This window comes from Octopus bimaculoides, chromosome 5 (assembly GCF_046866305.1).
Source record: "Octopus bimaculoides isolate indiv1 chromosome 5, ASM4686630v1, whole genome shotgun sequence".
Taxonomy (NCBI): Eukaryota; Metazoa; Mollusca; class Cephalopoda; order Octopoda; family Octopodidae; genus Octopus; species Octopus bimaculoides.
Genome location: NC_142932.1, coordinates 98,099,880 through 98,116,541, shown reverse-complemented (window position 1 = coordinate 98,116,541; position 16,662 = coordinate 98,099,880). Strand labels below are relative to the sequence as shown.

The window sequence follows — 16,662 nt, the reverse complement described above, 5'->3', positions numbered from 1 at the left end:
CAGTGGAGTGCACAACAAACAACAGCGATCTGACAGTCGCCTGTACTCTTGACAAGAGATGCCAGCTAGTCTTTTATATCTACCAGGCTCATTCTTATTAGCCAGCGTTGCTGGGTAATTTTTCATTGAGCCATTAAGTTACAAGGACGTAAAACACACCAGCATCAGTTGTCAAGCGATGTTGGGGAGACAAACATACACACACATAAATATTTACATACACATATATATGACAGGATTCCTTCAGTTTCCGTCTACCAAATCCACTCACTGGGCTTTGGTCTGCCCAAGGTTATAGTAGAAGACACTTGCCCAATGTGCCATGCAGTGGGACTGAACCCAGAACCATGTGGTTGGGAAGCAAGCTTCTTACCACACAGCAATGCCTGTACCTATATATATACCATAAAAACCCATGTAATTTATGCACTTTTTTGCAAAAATAAAAATAAACTTTAGTGGGTGCGTAAATTACATGAGTAGATTGTTGCCAGAATTTTTTTTGAAATTCTTTTTATTGCAAAGACATACAAAACTTAAACATTCGTACCAAAAGTTGACTCATTTAATGTCAGAATAGGTTTTTACAGAAAAAATAATGGCTTAAATATAAAGTTGACTTTTATTTATGCTGGACGGTATAATGCTTACTTTTTCTGTATTGGTTTCCTTAACATTAAAATGCCTTCCGGCAGTTCTATTGCCATGTTCAAATGCATATTAAACATATTTAATTTCTCCTTCCCAATAAATGATTCATAAGTTCTGCCCATGCTAACAATAATGGTAATGACAAATTTTAAAGTTTGCTTGACATTTTATAAGTGTGAAAGGGATTAAAATTTCGATACTCTGTATCAAAAGCTCTGACAAGAACAGGCGGAAAAGAATTCTGTTTACATAATCAGTTTGATTGGTCACCTTCCTCTGTCATCGAAGCTGATGTTTATTGGTAATTAAACTTAATTTGCAACGCCTGTGCATATTTATCAGCTTTGTTTTTGTTAATAATTCTTATCAACAACTTTTCCCATAATCGTGATTTGAGAAGACATACAGCAGTATGCTAAAGATCAGACATAATCTCTTGTGGGCAAGAAATGTAAAATAAAGTTTATTATAAACAGCACAAACACTTTGTAATTTAATAGCTTTCAATGTGATACCTGTTAAACAGAAATTATTTTTATTTAATGAAAATTTAATAAAATCTAATCATAAGTAAGTGAAATTATGCTAAATACAACTAAACAATATCGGCAATTCTGAAAACTTTTGGGTACAAATTTTACATGAGTAGAAGCTTTTTTTAACAAATTTTATCCTGAAAATCACCTGTGTAAATTCCACAGGTGCACAAATTACATGGGTTTTTATGGTATACACACAAGCAAATGTCAAACAATGAGAATGAGTGTTCAACACTGTATTAGTGGATAGATATTCTTTATTTGTGTATTAAGGCTACCATTGGTTTCATGTTAAGAAAGTTATGAATTAAAAAGCAGCACTAGTAACGTAAACATTATTAACTGCTTATACTCACTGTATGTGTTTTGTTTGCCAGTTTGATGCATTATAGTGCTTTGGGGATGACTCTGTCATGTAATCATAATGGCTCACTAGCAAATGGTTCTTACACTATTCGTATACAGTCATAAACCAGTGAGTCATTTCATCCCTGGTTTGACTCAAGTACATAAATATGATAAGCCATAAAAATGACAAAATATCAGTATCCATCACTCCTGGATGGGATTAGAGGTGAGTTGTCTCATCTGTCAATAACTTTCAGGTGTTTTAACACCTAGTGTTATGAGGGAGTCATCCCCAGAGTGTTGTATGGCAGTGAACCAGCAAACAAACAAAATGCATAGATTGACTACTATGTATGTGTGGTTCATAAAGCTTATAACATTAGTGCTGCTTTTAATTTGTAATTGAAGATATAAAGAGAGAAATGTTCTCAAGACAATCTGATGAGGACTATTAGATCCATGGGTGGTGTGAGGTTCAGCCCAATGAACACGGTGGTAGAATAATATTGCAGATAGTACCATGAAAGCTAAGAGATACAGGAATGGATGAAAAGTGATACAGTAGAGAACTATATCAAATAGTTAAATGTCAGATATACTTAGAAGCAGAAAGCAAGTTGTTTACATATGTTCTGCAATGTGAAGATCAGAGGTATGAGGTGTTGCAAATTGCAAGGCAATGTACTAAAGCTGAATCATCATTAAGGAGAAGCATAGATAAATACAAACAATCATATACACACATATACATACACGAAATGTGTTCAGCTATTTCTCCCCATACTATAATATATATTGTCATATAGCATTGTATTTTTTTTTTTTGTCATGACAAAACAAAGGTACTATAGTAGTCAGTTGTGAATATTAGAAGAAAAAAAAAAGAAATTATGATAAATAGACTGTTGATTCTCCAACAATTAGTATTGAATTTCATAGTTTACATGATTAGATTTTATTCCAGTCATATTCTAGAACAATATAAACTGATGACTGAAATGCTGAATACAGATGAATTCAAATTGGCATCAGCAAAAGAATCTGCAACTGAAAGCAACCTCAAATAATACTCTTTACAAATTCATATTTTTGATAAAGGAAAGGGAAGTAGCTATTTACATCACAATTTGGTCATTACATATACGAAGAGGAAACTAAATTACTATGTGCAGTTTTATCATCACAAGTTCTAACTTACAATTTGTTTATATGACATTCCTGGATATATAATTTATTAATTCTTAAACCTTTTAATCAGTTAAAATAACCTATCTCTCTAGATGTGCATATGTGTAAAATTTCTTATGATTATAAAAAGTTCTGAATAAGCATTATTAATTTTTAAAATGAAAAATGCTTTTCTACAACATTATTGGCAGTAGATGCTTTTTATAGCAGTAGAAGAGGCTGGAAAAATTGCTTTATAGTGAAACAGTGAGACTTACTTATCCAGTGCGGTCTTCTGATTGTAGTTTAGATTATGTGTATATGGCAGGCATTCCTTAGTATAACTGGTAAGGTGGTCAGAATGGCTCAAAGCAATCACAAAATTAAATATGTAGCAGTGACAGTGATTGTCATCATCATCGTCATCATTGTTTAACGTCCGCTTTCCATGTTATCATGGGTTGGATGATTTGACTGAGGACTGGTGAACCAGATGTTATGTGCGTGAGCGCATGTCTGTGTGTGTGTGTGTGTGTATGTGCATACACATACAGACATGAGCGCATGTCTGTATGTGTGTGTGTGTGGTATTTGTGTGGTGTTGGCTGTTTATATGTGTATGCGTGAGTGAACTTAGTGTCTCTTAATGTAGGAAGAATTCAGCAGCATGGTAACTGGAGTGGTGGTCCTTTATGTGGTTGTGTGTCTCTTCACATATGCATAGAGGAATGGTCAGTAGAAAGGTGTTTGACTGTCAGTTTGAAGTATGTGTGTGCGTGTGTATGTATGTGAGTGCATGTGTGTGTGTGTATATATACCCATGTATGTGTGTGTGTGTGTATGTATGAATGTGTTGTGTGTGTGGGAGGTATGTGTGCATTCATGTGCATGTGTATGTGTGTGTATATATGTGTGTACGTGTGTACCATGGAGTTGTGTGTGTGGAGGTATATGTGTATTCTTGTGCATGTATGTGTGTACGTGGGGTTGTGTATGCTAGGTATGTGTGCATTCCTGTGTGTGTGCTTGTGTATGTGTGTGCGTATGTGTGTGTGTGGGGTTCTGTGTGTGGAGGTATATGTGCGTTCCTATACACATATATATACATACATATATACATGTATATATATACATCTATACATATACATTTATATATATTCATATATATATATATATATATATATATACATGTGCAGATGTATATATATACACACACACATATATATATACATACACACATAATACATACATATATATATATATGTATGTATATGTGAGATAATAGTTTCAGTATTAATATTGAAAGTGTTAAAACTGAAAGTATCTCACGGTACTACTAAAGCAGCGCGGACTCGCACGCGCAGTCGCGCGTCCGCGCTAGCTAGTCATGAGTGGTCGATCCTAACCCTAACCCTAAACACGTATTCATTTGCACACGCGGGTTAGGGATAGGGTTAGGGTTAGGATCGACCACTCAAGACTAGCTAGCGCGGACGCGCGACTGCGCGTTCGGGTCCGCGCTGCTTTAGTAGTACCGTATCTCACATTACGATAAATTAATGAATGAATGAACATTCATTAATTTATTTATATGCAAGGACAATACGAACCATTGCAGAAATACATCTTACCTAACGCATGAAATATGTGTGTGTGCATATATATATATATATATAGCAATAAGAAAATGGAGGGGAATATGTGGTACTCATCAACTTGCGGACATGGTATTATGTCAATTTGCCTTTGAAAAATAAACAAGCAAATTGTCATAATACAATGTCTGCAAGTTGATGAGTACGACATATTCCCCTCCATTTTCTTATTGCTATATAAATTAAGGGTAAAATTTCCTTTTACCTGCACCTATTTATTGCACTCGGTAAAAACACCAGTGTAATAGTAATTGGGTATCCTTCCGGCAGTATATTGGATAGATATTATCCCTTAGTGCATGTGTGTATGTATATGTATGTATGTATGGCTGTGTATGTATATATGTAAATATATATATATATATATGTGTGTGTTTTTTATATTATTAATAAATTCATAAACTCATCAATAATATACTCAGGAAATCAATATTTAATATTTTGAAAGACATACATCCAACATGACACGGCAACATAATAAATTTAAAATTTAAAATATAAATATACGAAATATAAATATCAATATATATAAAAATCTGAATATAGATAAATATATGTGTGAATATATATGCGTATAAAAATTTTTGCGTAATTAAGCATGAATATTGTAAAGTCTAAAATATAAAATATAAAGGAACCTAAAATTTAAAGAGTTAAATATCTTACAATCGTTTCGCGGATATCCGCATATCTATATATATAAAAATGAGAATGTGTGTCTGTCTGTCTGTGTGAATCCCTAAAACTCGAGAACTACGCAACCAATTTCATTCAAATTTTACACATGCCTTACTTAGGGTTCCAGTTGTGTTTTAGTCAAAAAAAATTATTAACTTCTTGCAGAGTTCGAGCACACGGCAACATAATATCTCCTCCACTATTTAAGTATTACGTGTCAAAAGTGAAACAAAAACACTCATGTCAAATACTTTCACTTTAAAAATGAAACTATTCCACTAACTGAAACAATCACATTTCGATACTGTAGTGACAGATACTTTCACACAGAGAGAAAGAGAGAAACAGAAAGAGAGAGAGAGAGAGAGATGTATATGTATACATATACATGTATATGTACACCATTTCGATACTGTAATGACAGATACTTTCAGAGAGAGAGAGAGAGAAAGAGAGAAAGAGAGAGAGAGAAAGAGAGAGAGAGAGAGAAAGAGAGAGAGAGAAAGAGAGAGAGAGAAAGAGAGAGAGAGATGTATATGTATACATATAGATGTACACGTATATGTATATATATATATATAGATCTATACATACATGTATACATGTGTAGATGTATATATATATATATAGATGTACATGTAATATGTACACATATATACATATATACATGCATACAGATATCTATACATATATACACCCATCACACACACATACACATAAACACACACAATAGTCATTTGTTTTCTTATCCAAAACTACGTCAAAAGTACTGAATGGATCTTTATGAAATTTGGAAATTATATTCTTTGCATAACGGCCATAACTCCCATGAAAATTCATATATTTTTGATGTTGATGAAATTTTAACCCGAACATAACAGATGAGCATTATTTAGAAAATGATGTCACACGTTATCGAGGCTACCATTCTTTCTGGATGTGCAAAAGGGGATGACGTCTTTATTCCAAGAATTCCTCTTACTCCATCAGGAGCAGACATTCCTTTTACATTCAGAAGACTACAATTCCCCCTTCGTGTGACTTTTGCCATGTCCATAAACAAATATCAGGGTCAAACACTGTCTGTAGCTGGTCTTCTCTTGGAAGAGCCCTGCTTCTCACATAGACAACTGTATGTTGGCTGCTCAAGAGTGGGCAGCAACAAAAAACCTATTTGTATATGCTCCACAAGGGAAAACAATGAGGTGTTATACTCACAACAGCAAGAAAGTATGTACATGATCACCTTCTTTTACGAAACTTCATTGACTTTCATATATTTATATTGATATACATCCACCGGAAGTTCATTCCTCTGTCATCCCGCCCCCTCCACCGGAAGTTCATTCCTCTGTCATCCCACCCCTCCACCGGAAGTTCATTCCTCTGTCATCCCACCCCCTCCACCGGAAGTTCATTCCTCTATCATCCCACCCCCTCCACCGGAAGTTCATTCCTCTGTCATCCCGCCCCCTCCACCGGAAGTTCATCCCTTTGTCATCCTGTCAACCTCGGCTGTCTCCCGGAACCCATCTAGTGGCCTTGGCCATCCTCTCCCCTACCTTTGGGTAGCGCATTAAGGTTGAGAAATGTTTGCAGGTTGTAGGTAATGTTTTGCTTATGAATTCTTCCAATTGCAAGTTTTCTTTTCAGGTACACGACACTGCTTTTCCCCTTCCCAGGCTACAGGCCCACACCCCCAACACCCATACTGTTAGGATTGGCACTCTCAACGTCGGCACGCTGAAAGGTAGATCTGGTGAAATTGTTGAGATGCTTGAACGGAGATGCGTAGATATGTGCTGCATCCAGGAAGTAAGATGGAGAGGAGGTTCTGCAAGGTTCCTCACAGGCAAAGAACACAGGTACAAGATTTTCTGGGCAGGGAACACTGACGGGGTCGGGGGCGTAGGAATACTTCTAGCGGAGAAATGGGTGGATAAGGTAATCGAGGTCGTTAGAGTAAGTGACAGAGTACTTAAGATCAGACTAGTGCTTCATCATAGATTAGCTACTGTCATCTCAGCCTATGCACCTCAACCTGGGCTACCAGATGGTCTGAAAGACCAATTCTATGACACCCTCTTGCAAACTACCTCGTCGACGAGTGACAGGGACCTTCTCTTTGTGGCTGGAGACTTCAACGGTCATGTCGGACGTCGTGCTGGGGGCTTCCATGGCATACATGGAGGCTATGGCTTCGGTTCCCGCAACGAGGAGGGAACCAGACTGCTGGAGTTCTGTGATGCAACCAATCTTATGGTCTGCAATACCAACTTCAGGAAACCTGCCAGTCACCTAGTCACCTACCGCTCCGGCAGACACTCTAGCCAAATCGACTACATCCTCGCCAGAAATAGGGAAAGAGGGCGGCTTATAAATGCCAAAACCTACCCTGGCGAAGAATGTACCCCACAACATAGATTAGTAGTTAGCGACTTTGGGATCAAGGCAAAATGGGTGCCCAGAATTAGACAGGCTTGGAGAAGAAGGGTGTGGAAGCTTAAAGACCCTGCAAACGGACAGAGACTTAGAGACAAGTTACTTGAAGCATTTAACGAAATAGAAGGGGATATAGCATCATACAACGTGGAAGACAATTGGAGATTTCTGCGGGACAACCTGTTGAAAGCCACCGACCAGATTTGTGGGTGGTGTAAGGTCCCCTCCCAACCCAGAGTAACGTGGTGGTGGAACAAGGAGGTAGACAGGGCTATTAGACAAAAGAAACAAGCTTGGAAGGACTGGAAGAACGGTGGTAGCAGGGAATTGTACCAATGTGCCAGAAGGGAGGCTAGGCGACAGGTTTATTTAGCCAGAGGGGAAGCAGATAAGGAAAGATTTGCCAATGTTCTGCGCCGTGAGGACCAAAGACTCGAGGTATTTCGTGTTGCAAGACAGTGTAGGAGAGAGAATAGTGATGTTGTAGGAGAGAAATGTGTTCGCATGGATGATGGTACGCTTGCATTAAATGAGGATGCAAAGAAAGAGGTCTGGAGATGCCACTACGATAGATTGCTTAATAAAGAGAATGAATGGGAGAAAGAGAGCCTGCCTTATGTCGACCCAATAGAGGGACCAGCTATCCGAGTTGATAGTACCAGGGTAGATAAAGCAATTAAGAGTATGAAGACCGGGAAAGCCCCCGGCCCATCAGGAATCACTGCAGAGATGCTCAAAATATCTGGCAGTGTTGGCTATAGCCTAGTCACCCGTATTACGAACCAGGTGATACACGAAGGAGTCATACCCTATGACTGGTGTAGCAGCATCATAGTCAACTGCTACAAAGGTAAAGGGGACGCTTTAGATACAAATAATTACAGAGGCATCAAGCTGTTAGATCAGGTTATGAAAGTTACAGAGAGGGTCATAGCCCAACTAATTAGGGAGCGAATCAATTTAGATGAGATGCAGTTTGGGTTCGTGCCAGGTAAAAGCACTACTGATGCCTTATTTCTAGTGAGACAGTTGCAAGAGAAATACCTAGCCAAGGATAAACCTCTGTACCTGGCTTTCGTTGACATGGAGAAAGCCTTTGACAGGGTCCCCCGATCCCTTATCTGGTGGTCAATGAGGAAACTTGGGATAGAAGAATGGCTAGTGAGAGCTGTGCGAGCCATGTACAGAGATGCGGCCAGTAAGGTGAGGGTTGGAAATGAGTACAGCAATGAATTCCGGGTAGAGGTAGGGGTCCACCAAGGTTCCGTCCTCAGCCCCCTATTATTTACCATAGTCCTCCAGGCAATCACAGAGGAGTTCAAGACAGGTTGCCCCTGGGAGCTCCTCTATGCTGATGACCTTGCCCTAATTGCGGAGTCACTATCAGAACTAGAGGAGAAGTTTCAGGTGTGGAAGCAAGGTCTAGAATTGAAGGGCCTTAGAGTCAACCTAGCTAAAACCAAAATCCTAATAAGTAGGAAGGTAGATAAAACACAAACCCCTTCAGGTAGATGGCCCTGCTCAGTATGTAGAAAAGGAGTAGGTAGTAACTCTATAAGATGTACCCGGTGCAAGCTATGGACACATAAGAGGTGCAGCAACATCAAAGGCAGGTTAACTAGCAAGTTAGTTTTTGTTTGTGGCAGATGTTCAGGTGCAATAAAGACTGCAAACAAACAGGAAACAACTTCTATCTCATTCCAGGGTGAAAAACTAGAGGTAGTCGATAGCTTCCGCTATCTGGGCGACCAAGTTAGTAGTGGGGGTGGGTGCGCTGAAAGTGTAGCTGCTAGAATAAGAATAGCCTGGGAAAAGTTTAGAGAGCTCTTACCCCTGCTGGCGACAAAGGGACTCTCACTCAGAGTAAAAGGCAGACTGTATGACGCATGCGTACGAACAACCATGCTACATGGCAGTGAAACATGGGCTGTAACTGCTGAGGACATACGTAAGCTCGCAAGGAATGAAGCCAGTATGCTCCGTTGGATGTGTAATGTCAATGTGAATACCCGTCAGAGTGTAAGTATCTTGAGAGAAAAGCTGAACATTAGAAGCATCAGTTGTGGCGTGCAAGAGAGACGATTGCGCTGGTATGGACATGTGGTGAGAATGGAGGAGGATAGCTGCGTGAAAAAGTGCCACACCCTAACAGTTGAGGGAACCCGTGGAAGAGGTAGGCCCAGGAAGACCTGGGCTGAGGTGGTGAGGCAAGACCTTCGTACATTGGGCCTCACCGAGGCGATGACTACGGACCGAGACCTTTGGAAATGGGCTGTGCGTGAGAAGACCCGGCAAGCCAAGTAAGATCGTTGCCAGTGCCCCTGGACTGGTTCTTGTGCGGGTGGCACATGAGATGCACCATTTTGAGCGTGGCCGTTGCCAGTACCGCCTGACTGGCTCCTGTAGGATTTTCGAGCGAGATCGTTGCCAGTGCCCCTGGACTGGCTTGTGCGGGTGGCACATAAAAGACACCATTTCGAGCGTGGCCGTTTTCGTGCGGGTGACACGTAAAAGCACCCACTACACTCTCTGAGTGGTTGGCGTTAGGAAGGGCATCCAGCTGTAGAAACTCTGCCAAATCAGACTGGAGCCTGGTGTTGCCATCCGGTTTCACCAGTCCTCAGTCAAATCGTCCAACCCATGCTAGCATGGAAAGCGGACGTTAAACGATGATGATGATATATACGTGTGTTTGGGTGCGTGTGTGTATATATATCTCTATATATAAAGATGATGCGTAGTCTAGACGGCGTTTTTAGATTTCATTATTCTCTTTAACCCGGGCAACGCCGGGTATTTCTGCTAGTATATTATAAATTTTTATACGCATATATATTCACACATATATTTATCTATACTCAGATTTTTATATATATTGATATTTATATTTCGTATATTTATATTTTAAATTTTACATTTATTATGTTGCCGTGTCATGTTGGATGTATGTCTTTCAAAATATTAAATATTGATTTCCTGAGTATATTATTGATGAGTTTATGAATTTATTAATAATATAAAAACACATATATACACATTTATTTGCTCAAAATAATTGAGCACTCAACATAAGTTCAGTTATATATTCTTTTAGAATATTACTTATAAAAGTTATATATATATATATATATATATATATATATATATATATATATACATATATATATATATATATACATATATATATATTTATGTATGCATAAATTAGCCCTATGAACTTCTTGGACTATCTTATAAAAAAAACTCTCTGATGAAGCCTGTATATTTATATATGCATAAATTAATCCTATGCGCTTCTTGGACTACCTTATAAAAACTCTCTGACGAAGCCTAGAGGCATACCCAAGTACCATAATTTTATCTACAGATTTACAATACACTGAAAAGAAAGAAATAACATATGGGGTACTGTGACCTCTTGGCTGAAACAGTTGTAAGAAATTGCTCTTCTTTCTCTTTTCTCTATTCTAAAAATTACTAATACTTTACATATGTATTCATATATTATCTGAACTGTTTAAAATGAATAAATAAATATAATGTCTAACAACTGATGAATAATACCTTTGGATTTTGTTTGTTTGTGGCATTGTTATCTAATTCCACCTACATCGTTTTATTGATTTTGATGAAACTTGACATATGAGTAGAACTCATGTCTGGAAACCTCGTGATATACCTTGACTGTTGAAAAATCGATAATACGGCCCCTGGAAGGGATCTTTATATCTACCTCAAGATCTTTCTGATTTGGCGCACACCATTTTTTATTTAGTTTTTATTTAGTGTGTTTTCTACCGAAACACTTTAAAACTTTGTATACTTGTATATTTTGTCTTATAGAACGAGAAAATTTTTTATATTCGAAGTTATTTCATGTTAAAAATTGTCGTATTTCGGTAATTTCAACTAATCACTGATGTCTATTCAGCTGAATACAGTTACTGCTGTTCTTTGTCAACAATAATTTGTGGCGGTGTATATATCGTTAGTCCCTGGTAATCCTTTTGAATTAAGCACCAGTTATGCACTGGGATTAATATAATTGACTTACTCCTTCCCTCAAAAACCAGGCCTTGTGCCTATAATAGAAAGGTTTATTAGCTACTGCCAATATGCTTGAATTACACTATTCTACTTGTTTCAGTTGATTGGATGATAGCTAATAAGGGAATCAAGCCAACAAAATAGCTGAAAGAAAGGGCTTCCAAACAGCTGCTTCATTTCCTAGAAATAGCAGCCAAATCTTCCTCAAATCAAACCCTACCATCATTTAGAAAATGTGCTACTGAGTACACAGTACATAGAAAATTACTGAAAAATTGTTGAACAGATTTTCACCAAATTTGGCAAAAATACTCATTAGGTGAGAGGTTTGAAACGAGATTATCTAAAACCTTAACCCTAACTCTAAAACCCTATCCCTAACCCTGACCCTAAAACCCTAACCCAAACTCTAAAACCCGAACCCTAAAGCTAAAACCAGTACAAATGCACGAACGACGTCATAAATAACAGTACCGCCAATAGTTGTTGTTGACAAATAACGGCAGTAATTTTATTCAAGGGAAAAGATCCCATTACACCGCCAGAATGTATTGTTGACAAACCATAGCAGTAATTGTTTTCACCTCAATAGACGTCAGTGATTGGTTGAAATTACCGAAATACGACAACTTCTAACATGAAATAACTTGGAATATAGAAACTTTTCTTAACAAGGCTAAGAGAAAAAGATGTTTTATATGACACATTCTACCAATGTCCCAAGTTTGAAAGTGTTTCGTTAGGAAACAAATGGTGCCCGCCAAATCAGAAAGATCCCATGTATGTACATATATATATTCTTTTATTCTTTTACTTGTTTCAGTCATTTGACTGCGGTCATGCTGGAGCACCACCTTTAGTCGAGCAAATCGACCCGAGGACTTATTCTTTGTAAGCCTAGTACTTATTCTATCGGTCTCTTTTTGCTGAACCGCTAAGTTACGGGGACGTAAACACACCACCATCGGTTGTCAAGCGACGGTGGGGGGACAAACACAGACACACATACATATATATAAATATATACGACGGGCTTCTTTCAGTTTCCGTCTACCAAATCCACTCACAAGGCTTTGGTCGGCCCGAGGCTATAGTAGAAGACACTTGCCCAAGGTGCCACTGAACCCGGAACCATGTGGTTGGTAAGCAAGCTACTTACCACACAGTCACTCCTGCGCCTTAAAAAATATGGAACGCTTCACGAATTTGCGTGTCATCCTTGCGCAGGAGCCATGCTAATCTTCTCTGTATCGTTCCAATTTTAGTATATGTACTGCCGGTGGAAATAGTGACATATATGTGTAGATGGATAAGCGTATATATGTGTATACTTTAAAGTTATACGTATATATGTGAGTGTGTATACGTGTTTATATGATTATGTGTGCTTGTACGTAAGTATAGATAGGTTTATGTTTGCATGTATCTAAGACGTATCCATTCACCGTCAGACATTTGTGAGAGGGACACACACACACACAACATATATATATGCATACATCATCATCATCGTTTAACGTCCGCTTTCCATGCTAGCATGGGTTATACATGTGTATATATATATATATATATATATATATACCAGAGTAAGCATATAAATGCGAAACAAGGTGGAAAAAATAGTCTTCGAATACCAGAGATAGAGATAGAGATGCTTTAATAAAAAGCATCAAAAATATCACAAAACCTGTTACTCGGTGTTTCACGTTTCTGTTAGTCATATAGTTTTGTGAAGAGGGTTGCTAGAAACCCAGCAGGATTAAAAACAAGACCTGTTGAAAGGTCAGATGAACCTAGTGCAGGCTCAACGGCTACCTAGCAATACCCTGGGTATGCAGAAATTCCAGGATGGTGTACAGTGCCTTGAAAGACAACTGGGAGTGTGGCACCCCTCGGCTTCATGTCTGTAGGAGAAGGTCACTCTGAAATAAAAGCAAGTATGCAGGGAATGGCATTGGACACTTTTGGGGATCATTGGTTGGCGCTCCACATCCCTGAGCCTGCGACTCATATTGACACCAAACATCTGGCTCAAGCTTGTTTCTGGATAATGTGAATGAAGTGGACAGTCTATGAGGTGTTGTGCAAGCCTTATTGGACCTAAAACTCTGCACAGCCATTGCTGACCTCTGCTCAATATGTGCGTTTTTTTGGAGTTTTTTCTTCCCTATATATATTTATTTTATTGTTAATATATATATATTTATATATTTTTAGTACATTTCTGTGTATTTGGAAGTCCTGCGGCGATGTGAAGGTAGTGAACTATGCAGATCTGACGGATAGGAAGCATGTAGTCAGCGACCTGCACATAGGCAGTCCATATTACTGCAGGAAATTACTCTGAAAGAAATCTCTGCAGAAAGGTGAGTAGATTGATTACACATTTCTTGCTTTATGTTATCGCAGGTTTGTGAGATTTGGCTGTTATTTCTAGCATGTAAATAGCCTGCTTGGGGGGATGGAATTGAAATTTTTCAAACAATTTTTTTTCAGAATCATAATCTCCGTATTGTTTTACGCATTTCGCAAAAAAAAAAAAAAATTTCCGGAAAATGTGAAAAATGAGGAAATGAAGGGGGGGGTCGAAATTTTGAAAAATTTTTTTCAGAATCGGAAACTCCATAGCCTAAAACGTGGGATTCCGTAAAAAAAAAAAATTAATAAGGGGGGGGGGAGGTTCCGATTACATATTGTCCATCTGGACTCAAACGGATTAAGTCGATTATACCGACTCCAGTGCGTAACTGGTACTTATTTAATCGACCCCGAAAGGATGAAAGGCAAAGTCGACCTCGGCGAATTTGAACTCAGAACGTAGCGGCAGACGAAATAGCGCGAGAATAGAGACGTGTGTGATTGCGGAGTTAGTCGATAAGTTTCGTCTTTTCTTTCACCATTGTGAAAACGGCCGCTAGTCAGAAACCTGACTGCTAATATTCTTAGTCGGGGGTCACCAATTGTAGGAAAAGAGATCAGCACTTGCTGGGCGCCTCACAATTTCCATACACAGTACATGGAAGGGGTGGAGGCGCAATTGCCCAGTGGTTAGGGCAGCGGACTCGCGGTTTCGATTCCCAGACCGGGCGTTGTGAGTGTTTATTGAGCGTTTAGTAGAAAGTGGGTTATACATCCTTAGATTGTATACCTGACTTTCTACTATAAAATTAAAGAAATAGACGGAACGCTGAACTCCAGACTAAACAACTCAAACAACATTTATTTAGGTGGTAAACATACATATCTTTTAGTTATGCATCTTTAGAGGTGAGAATAACGAGCTGTCGAGTATAAGACCGAAAGATGTAGAGACAGCTTTAAACACACGTCCATGCTCAATCGCTGTCCAGCGAGAAAGAGAATGAATTGAGCGGGAAACGCTTGCTTGTTTAATTCTACGCATGCGCAGGCGTTACTACAGAGCTCCCTCGCCAGAGCGGAAACGCACGATAAATAAAATCTGTTAGAACGCCTGAGGCAGGATGGCCACTGAAAAACCACCCACAAGATGTGGTACAAACACACACAAAGAAAATTCAAAGAAATGAAATGTACACTTGTGAAATACATGCAACGTATAAATGAAATGACAATGACAAAACAACCGTGATGACAACTGTCCAGGAATACTGGAATCACGCGATGTAAAAGTCTGAGAGTTTGTTTTCCCTGAAAGGAAAGAAGATGTATGAGTGCACAAGTGTGTGTGTGAGAAAAACACAGAACAAGTGAAAGTGTCTGTAGTATAGACTGCGAAAAAAATCCCAAAACACCGAGATAGAGTACATTGATGAAGACTGCTATAGCTGTGTTCTGTATGTGTGGTGGTAATGATCTGTTGAAACTTGGCGACGTCGGGGGGAAAGCTTGTAATTGATAGTAGTAATTGTTGTCGTCACGGTGGTAATCTTGGTTGGCGCACGACGCTGGTGGCGAAAAGGCTGTTTGGTGATGAGTGTTTCAAGAGGTATGCTTTTACAGAACGATCGACAGACACAACTTCTGTACGACCATTAGCGAAAACCTCGAAGAAAAAATTTTCTTAACCCAAGATGAAAGAACGACCGTGCGAAATGAATAACAAGAGTTATTGTGTGGCATAAAAGATGTATGTGTAATGTGAGAGTGTGAAATGCGACATATAAAAACATAAAAAGCAGGCCGTAAATCCTGTCTGTTTTTCGTGAGTGGAAAAAATTCACTCTAACAGAGACGAGAATAAAAACCGCGCTTGTTGAGTCGTGTTGACTATGTTTGGAGTTGTTGGTAATGAGTCAGTCTCCATGGCCGTATTTGTTCTTTAGTCGAGGTTCACCAGTTATAAGTTGGTAATCCGTAGTTCATGCTGCGTTTTTTCTTCGTCGGGGGTCACCACTTTAGTAGAAAGTGGGTTATACATCTTTAGATTGTATACCTGACTTTCTACTATAAAATTAAAGAAATAGACGGAACGCTGAACTCCAGACTAAACAACTCAAACAACATTTATTTAGGTGATAAATAAACATACAAATCTTTTAGTTATACATCTTTAGAGGTGAGAATAACGAGCTGTCGAGTATAAGACCGAAAGATGTAGAGACAGCTTTAAACACACGTCCATGCTCAATCGCTGGCCAGCGAGAAAGAGAATGAATTGAGCGAGAAACGCTTGTTTGTTTAATTCTACGCATGCGCAGGCGTTACTACAAGCGAAAACACCTAAAGCTCCACGAGGCTCCGGCAGGGGATGGGGACGAACCTTGGGTGGAGATGGAGTATATGTAATCTGGGTATACCCCCACTTTTAAATTTTGTTTTTTTTACGGAATCCTATGGAGAATCCGATTCTGGAAAATAATTTTCAAAAATCTCAATTTCAAAATTTCGATCCCCCCCCCCCCGGTTTTTATATAGATCCACAGGGTAAACCTAACCCTAACCCTAACCCTGACCCTAACCCTGACCCTAACGCTAACCCTAACCCTGACCCTAACCCTAACCCTAAACCTAACCCTAACCCTAACCCTAAACCTAACCCTAACACTAGTTTTGTGAGATTTGGCTGTTATTTCTAGCATGTAAATAGCCTGCTTGGTGGGAGGGGGGGAATTGAAATTTTTCAAAAATTTTTTTCAGAATCGGAATCTCCATAG

The 16,662-nt window shown here is 38.8% G+C and overlaps 1 non-coding gene across 1 annotated transcript; it reads right to left on the bottom strand.

Moving 5' to 3' along the window:
• Positions 1 to 12,709: 12,709 nt before the first annotated feature.
• LOC128247939 (U6 spliceosomal RNA) lies at positions 12,710 to 12,816 on the bottom strand. Its single transcript, XR_008264278.1, has one exon. It is a non-coding gene; the product is annotated as a U6 spliceosomal RNA (small nuclear RNA).
• Between the last annotated feature and the right edge of the window lie 3,846 nt (positions 12,817 to 16,662).